This window comes from Cervus canadensis, chromosome 3 (assembly GCF_019320065.1).
Source record: "Cervus canadensis isolate Bull #8, Minnesota chromosome 3, ASM1932006v1, whole genome shotgun sequence".
Lineage (NCBI taxonomy): Eukaryota > Metazoa > Chordata > Mammalia > Artiodactyla > Cervidae > Cervus > Cervus canadensis.
This window is the reverse complement of record NC_057388.1, coordinates 29,576,812-29,591,318: the sequence shown is the minus strand read 5'-3', so window position 1 is coordinate 29,591,318 and position 14,507 is coordinate 29,576,812. Positions and strand designations below refer to the sequence as shown.

General features: G+C 40.8%; 1 pseudogene; it reads right to left on the bottom strand.

Annotated features, from left to right (window-relative positions):
• Positions 1-13,608: 13,608 nt before the first annotated feature.
• On the bottom strand, positions 13,609-14,269 carry LOC122437794 (annotated as a pseudogene).
• Between the last annotated feature and the right edge of the window lie 238 nt (positions 14,270-14,507).

Below are 14,507 nucleotides of genomic sequence, written 5' to 3'. Positions count from 1 at the left end.
GTCACCATGCTATATATTACATCCCCAGGACTTAGTTATTTTACACCTGGAAGTTTGTAACTTTTGATCCCCTTTACCTATTTCTGATATAGACCAAGACAGACATGATTGGAAATCAATCCTATTGGCTATCTGTGTAAAATGAATCATTACTTTGGCACTTGAGCCAACGTAAAAAAAATTCACAGTGTTTATCTGCCTAGGACCAGATCCAGTATCTTGGATCCCTTTGCTAACTGCCTCAGAAACAAGATGAATTAAATGAGTGCAGAAGTTGAATGTATATCTTCCATCAGATTAAAATGTCACACAGTAAAAAATGTAAGAGATTTAGTTCCTACACAACATCTAATAATGCTCAAGTATCAGAACTGGCTTTATAGTGTTCAAGTTTTTGGATTAGGTGATGTTTGTCTCTAGTTTCCTCCTTCTCTTTGTCTTTCTTCCCCAATTCCCTTGTGTGTTCCCCATGTCTTCCTAGAGACCTCTAATAAAGCACTTATTTAGGCCTGGTGTGACTCCAATTTCACCTTGTCTCTAAAACTGTCCATCTTTCATCATATCCTCCAATCAAAACCCCTTTCCTCAAGAACAAGCAAATGCAGTAGAAAACCTATGGACTTTGAAACTAGGCAGTCATGGAGCAGAATCCCATCTCCATCACTCTGTGAACTTAAGTTGGTTAACTTCTTTAGCATTGGTTTTAAGATTAAAACTTTTGATTTGGAGTCCCTGATTTGGAGGCAGGGGAACAGCAGGGAGGGGAGCACATGGTATTGTGCCTGGGACTATCCATACCAGGATCTGGAGAGGAAAAACATTCTAAATATTCACAGTAATTGGTGTTTTGTAGCCAGGCTAAGGGCAAGCAGAGGTTGAGCCAGGACTGCCTGGGTGGAGCTTCTTATTATACAATTCAGCACATTGTTCTGGGGCCCTTGCTGGCACACCAGAGGCGAGTCTTATCCCAGTAACTACTAAGTGAGACAGCCAAGTTCTCTAGGGTCTGAGAGGCAGATTTTAGAACGGCACTTTGGAGGGCCCTGGGGTCCCAATGATGATGGAGAAAGGGGTTTTCTATTTTTGTTCTATATGTTATGCTTTATTCAGTCTTATTTGTTGGGTCTGAAGGAAATATCATTTGGAAAAAGAGCAGAGAACTTTGCTCCTACCACTGCTACTACTACTCTTGGAGAAGGCAATGGCACCCACTCCAGTGCTCTTGCCTGGAGAGTCCCAGGGATGGGGGAGCCTGGTGGGCTGCAGTCCACGGGCCACAAAGAGCTGGACACCACTGAGTGACTAAATCCAAAATTTGTTATTCTTCAAGCTGGCAAAATTAAACAGCCTACCATGAACATTAGATTTTAAAGCAAACATCAGAACTTCTTAGTTTTCAAGTATTTGAAAGGGCTGTGTTTTCTAATTCTATGACTTTTCACCATTAAAAATGATGTGATGATAGAGCCACAGAAAATTTGTCAGTGAAACAAGTTTTTAAATCCCATGGGAGTGATTCATGAACTATTAACTACACACACCCTTCTGAGCTTGGAGGATAAAATTCTTTTTTCCTTAATGTAGCTGATTCAAAGGGAGCAGTCTTTCCTTGGGAGCCATGGCTTTTCTTGTCATGATTCAAATAAATAGCTTTCCCCAAACTCTGTCTGTGGGTGTTGTTACCCCTCCATTTGGGGGGCACTGTGAAAGGAAAGAATGGACTCCTTACCTCAAAGAGATAGTTTTATTTTGAGATTAACACAGGTTAAGAAGACTACTCCTCTAAATTTGGAAACAGTCTTCCAAATTCAAATGTAGACGCACATAGCCCACTTGAAAAAACTTTGGGAAGAGATTGTTAGGATAGTGTGGATATAGGGGAACTGATAGTGTGGATATATATAGTCTAGTGTTGTTCTTGTCCTGGATGTGGTCTTCTTTCTGTTCTTATATCTTCTGGGTTTTTATATCTAGAAAAATTTCAGCCAAGAGTTACAGGCAGAATTTTTCCATTTCTGGTATAACTTAATAAGGACACTTATGAATGAAAATATTTGGGGAAATTAATAAACAAATGTTCTAAAATGTTTCCTATTCATTCAGCAGATAACATTTCCCACCAGGCAATAAGCAGAGGAGGAAATGAACATTTATCGAGTATCTATTATAGTCCAGGCTCTGTGCCAAGAACTTTAAATGTATTATCTCCTTTAATCCTCACAAATGCTATGCAAAATGTTATTTTACAGATTGGAAATTAAAGTTTCAGAGAAGTTACATAACTTTCCCAAAGTCATATATCAGGAGAGTGGTGAAGCCAAGATTCCAATATAGCCTAAATGAAAAGCCCACATTCTTTTCGTTATGCTAAAATTTGTCTTTCCTAAAAAGCATAATGAACTCAACCATAAGAAACCATATGAATTACAGAATCACAAAGAATTAGTTTGATAGAGATTAGGGAAAGTGGGCCAGTACATGTGGAATAGTGGCTTAGCAGGTGTACTGTGAGGTCAGATAGACCCGAATTTCAGAGATTTTTCACTCAGTAGCCTACTGAGATGGAGGCAAGTTACAGACTTTATAGCCTGGGGCTTCCCTCATAGCTCCGTTGGTGAAGAATCTGCTTACAGTATTCAACCCGGATTTGATTTCTGGGTCAGGAAGATCCCTTGGAGAAGCAAATGTCAACCCACTCCAGTATTCTTGCCCGGGAAATCCTATAGACAAAGGGGCCTGGCCAGCTACAGTCCATGGGATTGCAAGAGTCGGATATGACTGTGACTAAACCACCACCACCACAGACTTTATCGGGGTTTTTCTTTTTTTGAATTTATTAATTTATTTATTTATCCACTCACATACCTATCCATGTACCCACCCGCCCATCTATTCCCCCATCCACTCATCATTCCTGAAGCTATTTTAAGTAGTCAATGATAGCATGCTAAATAAAATCCTTGGCAATGTGTGATTCAGAGTAAGTGCTAAGTAATCGCTGGCTACAGTCATTTTTGCTTTTGAGAATTTGAAGACTTTGTTTCAACACCCTTACAGAAGTAAAAGCTGGGTTTCAGAGAGTCCCAAGTTAATTTCTCAATGACACTGGCTTAAACAGTGACACAATTAGAATTAAACCTCAGCTCTTTTGAGTTCTGATATATTCTTATTGTCTTTCCAGGACACAGTACATTCACCAGAGGATTTCGAGAGAGTTTTGAAATAGTCATCTTAAAGATGATCATGTTTTACAACCCCAGTGGAAGAAAATAGTTGAAACCAGGGTTTTTTTTTTTTTTAAGAAATCCAGGATGTGGACACTGTTAGTAGTTCAATAGGCATAACTTCCACCTCCTCCTTCTTAACATAATCCCAGTTTGGTCCAGGTGTCTACTCCTTCCCCATCTCAAAGAGAGATTCTTCTTAGTCTAAAGCAGTGATCCTCAGTCTTTAGAATACATGGCATGTTTGTTAAAACTAAGATTGCTGGCCCCTCCCCTCAGCATTTCTGATTCAAGAGAGCTGGAGTGAGGCCAGAGAATTTGCATTTCTAGTAGGTTTTCAGGTTCCCGGCAGCTGGGAACTGCTTAAACTGCTGATCTGGGGACTGTCCTGTGAGAATCATTGGTTTAGGACAATCAGAGTCATTTCCCTGTTCTTGGAGTAGCCAAGCTTCCCTGGTAGCTCAGTGGCAAAGAATTGGCCTGCCATGTAGGAAACCCCAGTTGGATCCCTGGTTGGGAAGATCCCCTGGAGAAGGAAATGGCTACACTCCAGTATTCTTGCCTGGGAAATCCCGTGGACAGGGGAGCCTGGTGGGCTACAGTCCATGGGGTGGCAAAGAGTTGGACATGACTGAGTGACCAAGCACTGCACAGTAAATTGCCCCCATCAGACGAAAGGCAAAGGTGCACATCCCTTAGTTGGAAGATTTACTCTTTCCTGTTGCAGTTGAGTAATGAACAGTTATTGCTGGCACCCATCTTATCATGCTGCTGCTACTAAGTCGCTTCACTCATGTTTGACTCTGTGCGACCCCATGGACAGCAGCCCACTAAGCTCCTCTGTCCACAGGATTCTCCAGGCAAGAATGCTGGAGTGGGTTGCCATTTCCTTCTCCAAGCATCTTATCATGAGTCTCAGTAAACAGACAGTGGGGCAGATGGCAGAGCAGAGAGAGGATAGGGCCCAAGGCTGATGAAATCACTGAGACACTGAATTACCCGTCAGAGACTTGATCTTCCTCTGTACCTCCTGGTATGTGAGGTTACGCAAATTTCCTTGTTTAAGCAACTTCAAATCACAGCATCTGTTACTTTCTCCATGCTTAACCACTCGATGTCAGATATATTCCTAAAACTCAATGAAATGATACTAAATGCATTTGAAATCTGTAACATTTTAATTTATTCAATCTCTTCCTCTTCCAAATAACTGATAACTTTGTCTTTCATTAATGAGATAATACATATGTAAAGACAAATCTATTTCTATGCTTTAAATGGCAGAAAGTGCTCAATAAAAGCATGATCCTATTCTTAATGCTTTCATGGTATACTGTGGGCAGGAAAGACAATTCTCTTTCACAAGATTTGATGTGATTCGTTAATAGTTGTCAGTGAGAAACAAACTCTGGTACATCCCTAAATTAGGAAACACTTGAGATTCTCAGAGAAGATAAATTTCTTCTCAGGAAGCTTAGAAGATTATTCACATAATCGTAACAATTGCAGCTTGTTAGAACCTCCATTCTGTTTATAAGCTGAAGTAGGAGCAGAAGTGAAATGAATGACTTCAAATCTCCTTCATGCTTTATGTTATTACTGTAATTACAACTATGGTAAGAATATTAAAAATAAAAAAGCAAAATCTCAACAAACTATCTCTTTCTTCTGACATCACAGAACTGGAATATATATGTATATCTATTTATCCAGTTTATTTCTTCCTTGTAGAAACATGCCATTCATTGCTTGTGACTCTAAGCAAACAAAATTTTTATCTGTGGTTGTGATACATTTCCATATAAGACTTCTTTGTGTGAAGGGTCATTTTATTGTGGCTTAATCATTCAGTTCTCCTTCAGAAAATGTATGTCACCCCATGACAGAGCCCATCTAAGTCTTTAAGTTATTTTGAAGCGGAGCAATAGCAAATTTTTTTTTTTAATAGGAAGTTTTGAGTTTTTCTGTTTCCTTTAACCAGAGATCATGATGAATAGTAATAATAACCTCTCTTGCTACTTATTCTGTGTCAGGCATTGCATAATTTATAGGGACTAGCTCATTTTATTTAATCATGAATTCATTCAACAAACATTTGCGGAACACTTAACGTTTGCCAATCTGGTGCCATATACCATATAGACCATTTAGACCATTTTCAGCTAGATTTTTCAACAGGTTGGAAAAAGAGTAGTGATCTGACTTCAAATCCTAGGGTGAGAGCCCTGTTTCCCAGGAAGTAAGAAAGAGATGAAGACGATATAAATCATGTTTTCTCTTTCTTTCTTTTGGCTGTGTCCCACGGCTTGTGGGATTGAACTCACGCCGCCTTGCAGTGGAGCAGAGAAAGAGCAGAGTTCTAACCACTGGAATTCCCCTGTCCCTGAGTTTCTGTTCCCAGTATGATAGACTATGTTTTCTGAAGTTTGTTCCTTGATATTTCCATAAGAAGATGATAATAGGAGTGATTTTTAAAAGTTCCATGACCAAGAATTTTGTGGGGAAATGTGGGGACTCAATCATTAAACAGATTTCTTTACTAGAGGAGTTCTTAGTACCTTTAGTATGCTTTGGGGCTTTCCAAAGAGGTTGTCCACAGGATAATAAAGCCACATGTGGCTTTATTTCTCAGACTTATTTGATCATAATGTTCCCCAAACCTGTACCCCCACAGAAGGCACAGTGTTCAGGATCCTTGGCACACACTTTATAAAAGACTCTTGTAAGGTATTTCTGCTTTTAAAAGTTTCTTCATTCCTCTTTCTACTTCAAATAAGACTTTCTTCATTCCTCCTCCTACTTCAAATCTCTCTAGTGCTCTCAAAGCTCCAGGTTTTTTCCTCCACAAGGGCAAACTCCCCACCTCCCTGACAATCTTACATGTCTTCAGTACATCTAGTTTTTCAGAACTCACAGACATTTCTAGTAAAATCTGAGATATCTATGAAAGACATTTAGCCTCTCAAATTTCTTCATTCCTGGATGATGTAGTGGCCTCAATCCACAAGGAATGGGGAAGGAAGGAAGAAGAAGACATAGGGGAAAAGGTTATAATCAGAAAGGCTAAAAAACTGTAAATTTCAGTAAATAGATGAAACTTGGCACAGTCCTTCTGAAAAACTGCCAACTCCTGACTGAAACTAAAATGTATAAAAATTGGAGTTATGCATTGCGTTTATCTTGGATGCAAAGTGAAAGAGAAAACTTGGAAACTGCCTGCTTAATCTGGTCACGTTTCAAAGTCAAGTCCCATAATTATTGTTGGAGAAGATGGGGAGAGGGAGGGGGTGGTCTTTGAAACCTGGACCACGTAATTTGGCATTTATGTTAGCCAAATAACTTAACCATTTTCCTACCTGGATTTCTTCTGTGTGACCTGTGAGCCTGCATGTTGCTGTGAGTTGCTGCACTGGTAAAGTCCACTTGAAAAACAGCGGTGTTTGTAAAAATCTATAATGGAAAAGAATCTGAAAAAGAATATCTATATTATATAGATATTTATATATCTTTATATATATTTATCTTTAAATATATTTATATATATAGACATATATATATACACACAATATATGAAACTAACATAATATTGTAAATCAACTACAGTTCAATAAAAAGGAAAAAATTATGGAGGCAATAAAAAAAAAAAGGAAACCTCTTAACTCTGTATACCTTTCTCTCCTTCAAATAAATACATCCATCAGACCTCATCATTCTCCAGAAATGAGAAAGAGAGTAATAGCTAGCTAGCATCAGGTAGGGAGAGGGGGGACATAGGGAGTTCTTGAAACTTGAAACTTCCTTTCTTGAAGAGAAATTTTTTTATGAGCCAGGATCCTGGTAGGAAAGTGAATTCTCCTCTCAAAGTTGTTCAGTGGAAGAGGTTTTAGTAAAAGGAGTGTTTACAGTGATGAGGGCAAGGTTAAGGGAGCCAGTAAATATGATAAGGTACCCAGGGACTAGTGACAGGGGGAAGCTATCACCATTAGTAGGTCTGAGGGGGCAAAGAGAGTAAAGGTGCCCCATAGAAGCTGGACTTGTGGACCCAGCACATCAAAGCAGGAAGGAGTAGGGGGAAAAAAAAAACCTCTCTCTCTATCTCCTTCAGCTCTCAGTTCTGCAGATATCACCTACTGGCCAAACTCAGACAGAACCAGAGAGCAAAATAGTGCAGGAGATGCAACGTGAGTAGTGAGAGCCTCTCTGAAAACACAGCGCACAAGGCTTTGGGGAGAAAATGGAGAATAACCAGGCATCTCTTCCCATAATCTAACTTCTGGGTAAAAACTTTGAGCAAAACCCCAGTATGTCAAATAAAGGAACATTTTACTTTTAGCACAGAGTCCAATCCCCTCATTTTATAGATAAGAAAACTGAGACCCACAGAGCTTGTGCAAAGCCACACAAGATCACTATGAGGTTTCCAGCCCAATTCTGTCTTTAGTTCCACAATGCAGCTTTTCCACCTGGCCATTTTGCACCCTTCAGACCCTCTAGGCCTACTAATTATCTTGTTTCTCCCTCAAAATTTAGTTTCTCAGTTCTCCTGTGTCGTCTAGAGAAGGAAAAGAGAGATGAAGATTTCATCTCTGGGCAGATATATGCCACCAACACCAGGTTATTCACCTGAATAAAGTGCAAATTGCATAGAATTGAAAATGTGATTATATTTAAGCTCAACTATAGGCCCTTGGGTAAGCTGGGTGGCTAAGAAAAACCTGGCTCACCTGGTCAGCTTGTCCTTCCAATTGCGCCATCAGTGTTCGAGAGAGATCTGAATGGGTAATTAAGGTGGCCAAAATGCCAGGCCTGTTTTAACTTCGGTGGCAGGGAATTCAGGCCACTTAAGTTTCAATACTTCAGGGTCAGCCTTAGGGAAAATTGGGAAATGGTTGACCTTTGCCTTAAGTTGCTTCATGCTCACTCCCCCTTCCCAGATTGCTTCCTCCCCTTCACTCCCGATCAAAAACTAGTTACCAGCTAAGTCAGGAGCTGGTCTACCTGTCCCCTTAAATGTTCTGGAGTTTCAGACTGTCTCGGCCTCTGGGGCCTGTTTTGTCCTTTAGGATTTTCCTTTCAGTGATTCTTCAGCAGATCTGCTAAACAAAGGTGTGTCTAACTATTCTAGGTTGTTACGCATCCTGTTTACATGTTACTCTTCCTGAATACTCTCCCCATATTCTCATTCCTCTCCACTGTTTGCACATAGACAGCATCCCAACAATAAATAGAGCCTACAGTGGCATGGGTTCCCCACGTGGCACAGTGGTAAAGTATCCAGCTGCGAATCCCTGGGTCAGGAAGATCCCTGGAGAAGGAAATGGCAACTCACTCCAATATTTTTGCCTGGGAAATCACAGGGACAGAGGAGCCTGGTGGGCTCCAGTCCATGGGGTTGCAAGTCAGACACAACTGAGCGACCGAACGTGGACATGCAGAGTGGCACATTCATACACTCAAGTCAACCTGTGACAGGCAGCAGGGAAACGTCACCTAGTACCTCCTTTTGACTGAGGTGCAGAGGAAAGTAATTTGCAGTCTCTTTTTCTAGAACAGAAAAGAGCTTCTCACCAGCCCCTATTGCTATCTCTGGAAAGAATTGCCAGGTGGAATTTGAAGCCAGATAAACTTTTCCTTGGCCTTCAAAAAACCTCCTTTTCCCAGAGGTTCACTGACATTTTTAGAGAACCTGTCCTGTGAGTCAATCAAATGAAGATCTTTCTAGGAGATTTCTATTTCTCAATACCATCAAATACCTGTCAAAGTTCACTTTTCCTTTGCTCATGAGGACTGGTATAATAGGTATCAGTATTAATGATCCTCTGATTTTATGGCTGATAGGTTAAATTATTTCATTGTGGGAACTGTCATCAACTATTTTCAAGCTGTAAAATTTGAAAAACCAGCTGGTTTTCACTGTTTATACTCAACTCCTTTCCTCTTTCCCTGCCCTTGCTGGCATATTCTTCCAGTAATGTTCTCCCTGGAATGTCAGTGAAAATACACTGGCGCTAAGCCAGCAGATCGGACCAGAAATAACCTAGTCCAGAAAAACCTCTCACCACCATCTTCTGACCACGTGATTGGAGACAACGAACATATGCAGTCTCAGATTCAGAGAAGGAACTCAATGAATGACTATCAATCTTGCAACTAGTCAACAAACAGGGCCTGGAGATCTGATGCATGGTATGGGGAATATAGACAACAGTATTGTATTATAATCATCCAACTTGCTAAGTCTAGATCTAAATTATTTCAACAGCAAGAAAGAAATAATAATTATGTGACATGACAGAGGTGCTAACTATAGCTACAATGTAATCATATTACATAAAAATGTATCAAATCAACATGTTATACAACTTAAATTTACAAAGTTGCTTGTCAAATATGTGCTTCCCAGGTGGCACTAGCGGTAAAGAACCCACCTTCCAATGTAGGAGACATGAGATATGTGGGTTCGATCCCTGGGTCAGGAAGATCCCCTGGATGGCAACCCATTCCAAAAATCTTGCCTGGAAAATCCTGTAGATAAAGGAGCCTGATAGGCCACAGTCTGTGGGGTCACAAAGAGTTGGACATGACTGAAGCCACTTAGCATACACCCACATGTCAAACATATCTGAAGTGAAAAAGGATTTTTGATTCTGAATCCACATTTGACTGAGCAGTGATTTGCAATGAAACAGACAGGCAGAGATTCTTTAAAATTGCTGAACATGGAAAGGTCTGCATTAGTTATTCAGGAGATGCAAATTAAAACCACAATGAGATACCATTATCTATCTGCTAGAATAGCTAGAATTTAAAAGGCTGATAATACAAATATTGACAAGGATATGGCACAACTAGAATTCTCATATTCCACTGATAGATATGTAAATGATACATTTACTTAGGAAAATGATTTGATAGTGTCACGGTAAAGGAGAGCATAAGCTGACCCTATAACCAGAAATTCCACTCCTGGGTATTTACCACAAAAGTACACATACTTGAGCGCTGAGAGTCACATAGTATAAGAATGCTCCCAGCAGCATTATTTGTGACAGCCCCCCTTTCTGTGCTGCTCTTCTTAGTCGCTCAGTTCTGTCTGACTCTTTGTGACCCCATGGACTGTAGCTCGCCAGGCTTCTCTGTCCATGTGGATTCTCCAGGCAAGAATACTGGAGAGGGTTGCCATGTCCTCCTCCAGGGGATCTTCCCAACCCAGGGGTTGAACCCAGGTCTCCCACATTGCAGATGGATTCTTTACCATCTGAGCCACCAGGGAAGCCCAAGAATACTGGAATGAGTAGCCTATCCCTTCTCCAGGGGAATTTTCTGACCCAGGAATCGAACTGGGGTCTCCTGCGTTGCAGGCGGATTTTTTTTAATCAGCTGAGCTACCAGGGAAGCCCACCTTCTGACAACTACCCAAATGTCCATCAGCTGCAAAACAGTCAGATACATTTTGACATATTCATATAGTAGGATTCCATACAGCAATGAGAATGAATAAGCTATATCACAACAAGAAACATGGATGGAACCCAGAGGGAAAAGAAAGCCAGACTCCGGAGTATAGATTCTGTATGATTCCATTTATATCAAATTTAATAAGCATAGCTACATTAAAGTAATAGGAGTCAAAACGGAGGTTATCCATTTCACACCAGTCAGAATGACTGCTATCAATAAGTCTACAAACAATAAATGCTGGAGAGGTTGTGGAGAAAAAGGAACCCTCTTACACTGTTGGTGAGAATGCAAACTAGTACAGCCGCTATGGAGAACAGTGTGGAGATTCCTTAAAAAACTGGAAATAGAACTGCCATATGACCCAGCAATCCCACTGCTGGCGTACACACCAAAGGAAACCATTATTGAAAGAGACACGTGTACCCCAATGTTCATTGCAGCACTGTTTACAATAGCCAGGACATGGAAGCAACCTAGATGTCAATCGGCAGAGGAATGGATAAGAAAGCTGTGGTACATAAACACAATGGAATATTACTCAGCCATTAAAAAGAATGCATTTGAATCAGTTCTAATGAGGTGGATGAAACTGGAGCCTATTATACAGAGTGAAGTAAATCAGAAAGAAAAACACCAATATAATCTACCAACGCATATATATGCAATTTAGAGAGATGGTAACGATGATCCTATATGTGAGACAGCAAAAGAGACACAGATGTAAAGAACAGTCTTTTGAACTCTGTGGGAGAAGGCAAGGATGGGATGATTTGAGAGGGTAATGTTGAAACGTGTATATATATTATCACATGTGAAGTGGTTCACGGTCCAGGTTCGATGCATGAGACAGGGTGCTCAGGGCTGGTGCACTGGGATGACCCTGGGGGATGGGGTGGGGAGGGAGGTGGGAGGGGGGTTCAGGATGGGGAATACATGTGCACCCATGACTGATTCATGTCGGTGTTCGGCAAAAACCACTACAATATTGTAAAGTAATTAGCCTCCAATTAAAATAAATAAATAAATTTTTTAAAAACAAGGTTGTCTTTGGGAAGGAAGGAGTGAGTGGTGATTGGGAGCAGGCCCATGGGAGCTTCTGAATTGTTGTCAGTTTTTTTGACCTGGATCAGTGGTTGCATTGTTCACCTATGACAATCCACTGAGGCAACGTATTTTTGTTTTCTCTGTTTTTCTATATATATGTTATACCTCAATTAAAGCAAAATTGCAATTGCAGAGCTGGCAGGACTATTCCGCGTCAACATATCCTGTCCCTCCTTGACCCCTTTAACATTTTTTATTTTCATCAATGATCCACCTGATTCTTCTCATCTCCACATAGCATCCTACTGCCCATGGAGCTTCTTAGATACTGTCCCAGTCTCAGATATCTACGTTCCTGCCATCTGCCCTCCCCATTGTCTTTCCTAATGCCTTGCTTTGTCTTAGAGATAGGATAAAATAATCTCTATATATTTTTTTGGTTGTGCCCTGGGGCTTAAAGAATCTTGGTTCCCCAACCAGGGATTGGCCCAGGCCATTCACAGTGAGTGTGCACAGTCCTAGATGGTAAAGAATCTGTCTGCAATGTAGGAGACCTGGGTTCAATCACTCGGTTGGGAAGATCCTCTGGAGGAGGGCATGGCAACCCACTCCAGGATTCTTGCAGAGTCCTAATTACTGGACTTGGTTAGGGAATTCCCAATCTCTGCTAAGTTTTTTTTTTTTTCTATTACATATTTCATTTCTGTTTAATTAAGACATTTTTACTTTAACAGAGACAATGACCAGTGACAAACTAGAATGCATTCATAGGAAGACAGGCTAGTTGAAGAATTAAATAGAATGTTTATTGAACAAATGCAGAATAAATGAACTAGGAGGTGAGGTGGTTTTAACCTGAAGATACAATGAAGTGAAGTGTGAAGTGCTAGTCGTTCAGTCGTGTCCAGCTCTTTGCAACCCCATGGACTGTAGCCCACCAGGCTTCTCTGTCCATGGAATTCTCTAGGCAAGAATACTGAAGTGGGTTGCTGTTCCCTTCTCCAGGGGATCTTCCTGACCCAAGAGTCAAACCCGGGTTTCCTGCATTGCAGAGAGATTCTTAACTGTCTGATCTACCAGGGAAGCCTGAAGATACAATAAACAACTTCAAATATTCAGAGGGCTGTCACACAAAAAAATGCAAGATTTGTTCAGTATCTCTCCCAAGGGCAGAACTTGACACAAGGGATAAATATAAGCAATCAACAGGCTGCAGGACAGCTGTACAAAGTGTATCAATAGCTTCTTTCCCCAATAATGCATTCCACCCATATACTTTCTTCTTCTGAAAGGAAATAATACAAATGAATACTTCCCATGAATGTCTTAAGCTCATTCTCATGGCAAGTCCTCTGTTGCCAGCAATGGATGTAGTCACACTCTCAGAAAAAAAATCTAAAGTTAACAAATTGTTTTACTAAGGAAATGATCTTTTTATTCCTCAGCTCTCAGTGTTTTATATTTGTGATTCTTAGCAGCTGAGAGGAAAAGAGCATATTCTCCAAAGAGGATGAATTAGGGTCCTCAGCAATTCAGATACTGCCCCTGGGGATAGTCCGCCTCAAACTGTCGGTGCAGCTATCAGCCTATGGTACAGATGGGCGTGTGATGTGCACTGGGGCAGGAAAAGACAACTGACAACCACTGTTCTACATGAAGCAGGAAGGCAGTATTCTATGAGTCGGTAGGAAATATAAACTGACTGCTTAATACTGATGGGCTCCATCAAAACTGTCAAGTATTAAAAAATGAGAATTGTTTCAACAACTGTTATAATCTAGTTTATATTATATAGGTATTTTATCAAATATTTAGGAATGCTAAGGTGCTTAATCCATCTGATAAAATTGAAAATAAACACTTTACGTTTCTCTATTTGTCAGTATTCAGGATTCAGAAGGTGGATCTTGAACTCAGAATGATAAATGATAAGGAAAGCCACATAGTTGGTGAGTCAGGCTAACTGCCGCTCATTGGGAATGGGTGGAACAGGGGCAGGCTGTGATAAGGGAATAAACCTGTTAAAGGAATATCCAGGGCCCCTGCAAGTGGCTTTTTGGGTATGACCATCCTTGTGGTGGAATCAGCCTGCCGTCCTTCTCTAGTATACCTTTCACAGCCTCTTCCACTGGAAGTCCAACAAAGGCTGCAAAATAGCAGGTGACGATAGATGTATATGCTTGAGAGACCAGGGAGAAGGCTCTTCTCCAGGTTGCATCTCTAAGCACTTCCATGATTGGCTGGACCATCTCAGACCACTAGTGAGCTTTGATGGTGGAATAGATTCTGGGGAAATCTCTCTGCCAAATTCTTTGTCCTACTGACCAAGTTCAGAATTTGCAGGTTTTATAGTATATAGTATATTTTTTTCAAAAGTATCCTGCATTATTCATGTTATTATGGAGCAGATACAAATTTAGAAGCTGACCATACACTGGGGGTGTAACAGTTTCTCCTGGAGCCTCAAGCTCCTGGTTCTCCCACTGATCTAGCAACTTTCTGAAACTGAAGGAACTTGCCGCCATCACTGCCACTGGCATTTTCCTGGCTGGTCCTCCCCGCAGAGCCAGACCCCAAACTCTGCTAATTTATTTGTGACCAATGTGATATCTTCTCTTCCTAGTATAATTCAAATTTGAAAAAAATCCTTGAGAATGACTTTAAGGATTAGTATCACGATTCAAACCACAGAGGTAGAGGTTTTGGGACGACACCTTTGAAAAGACACAAGGGTGCTGGGCCTGGACATGTGTCCCGTGCCTGTGCTGAGGACTTGCC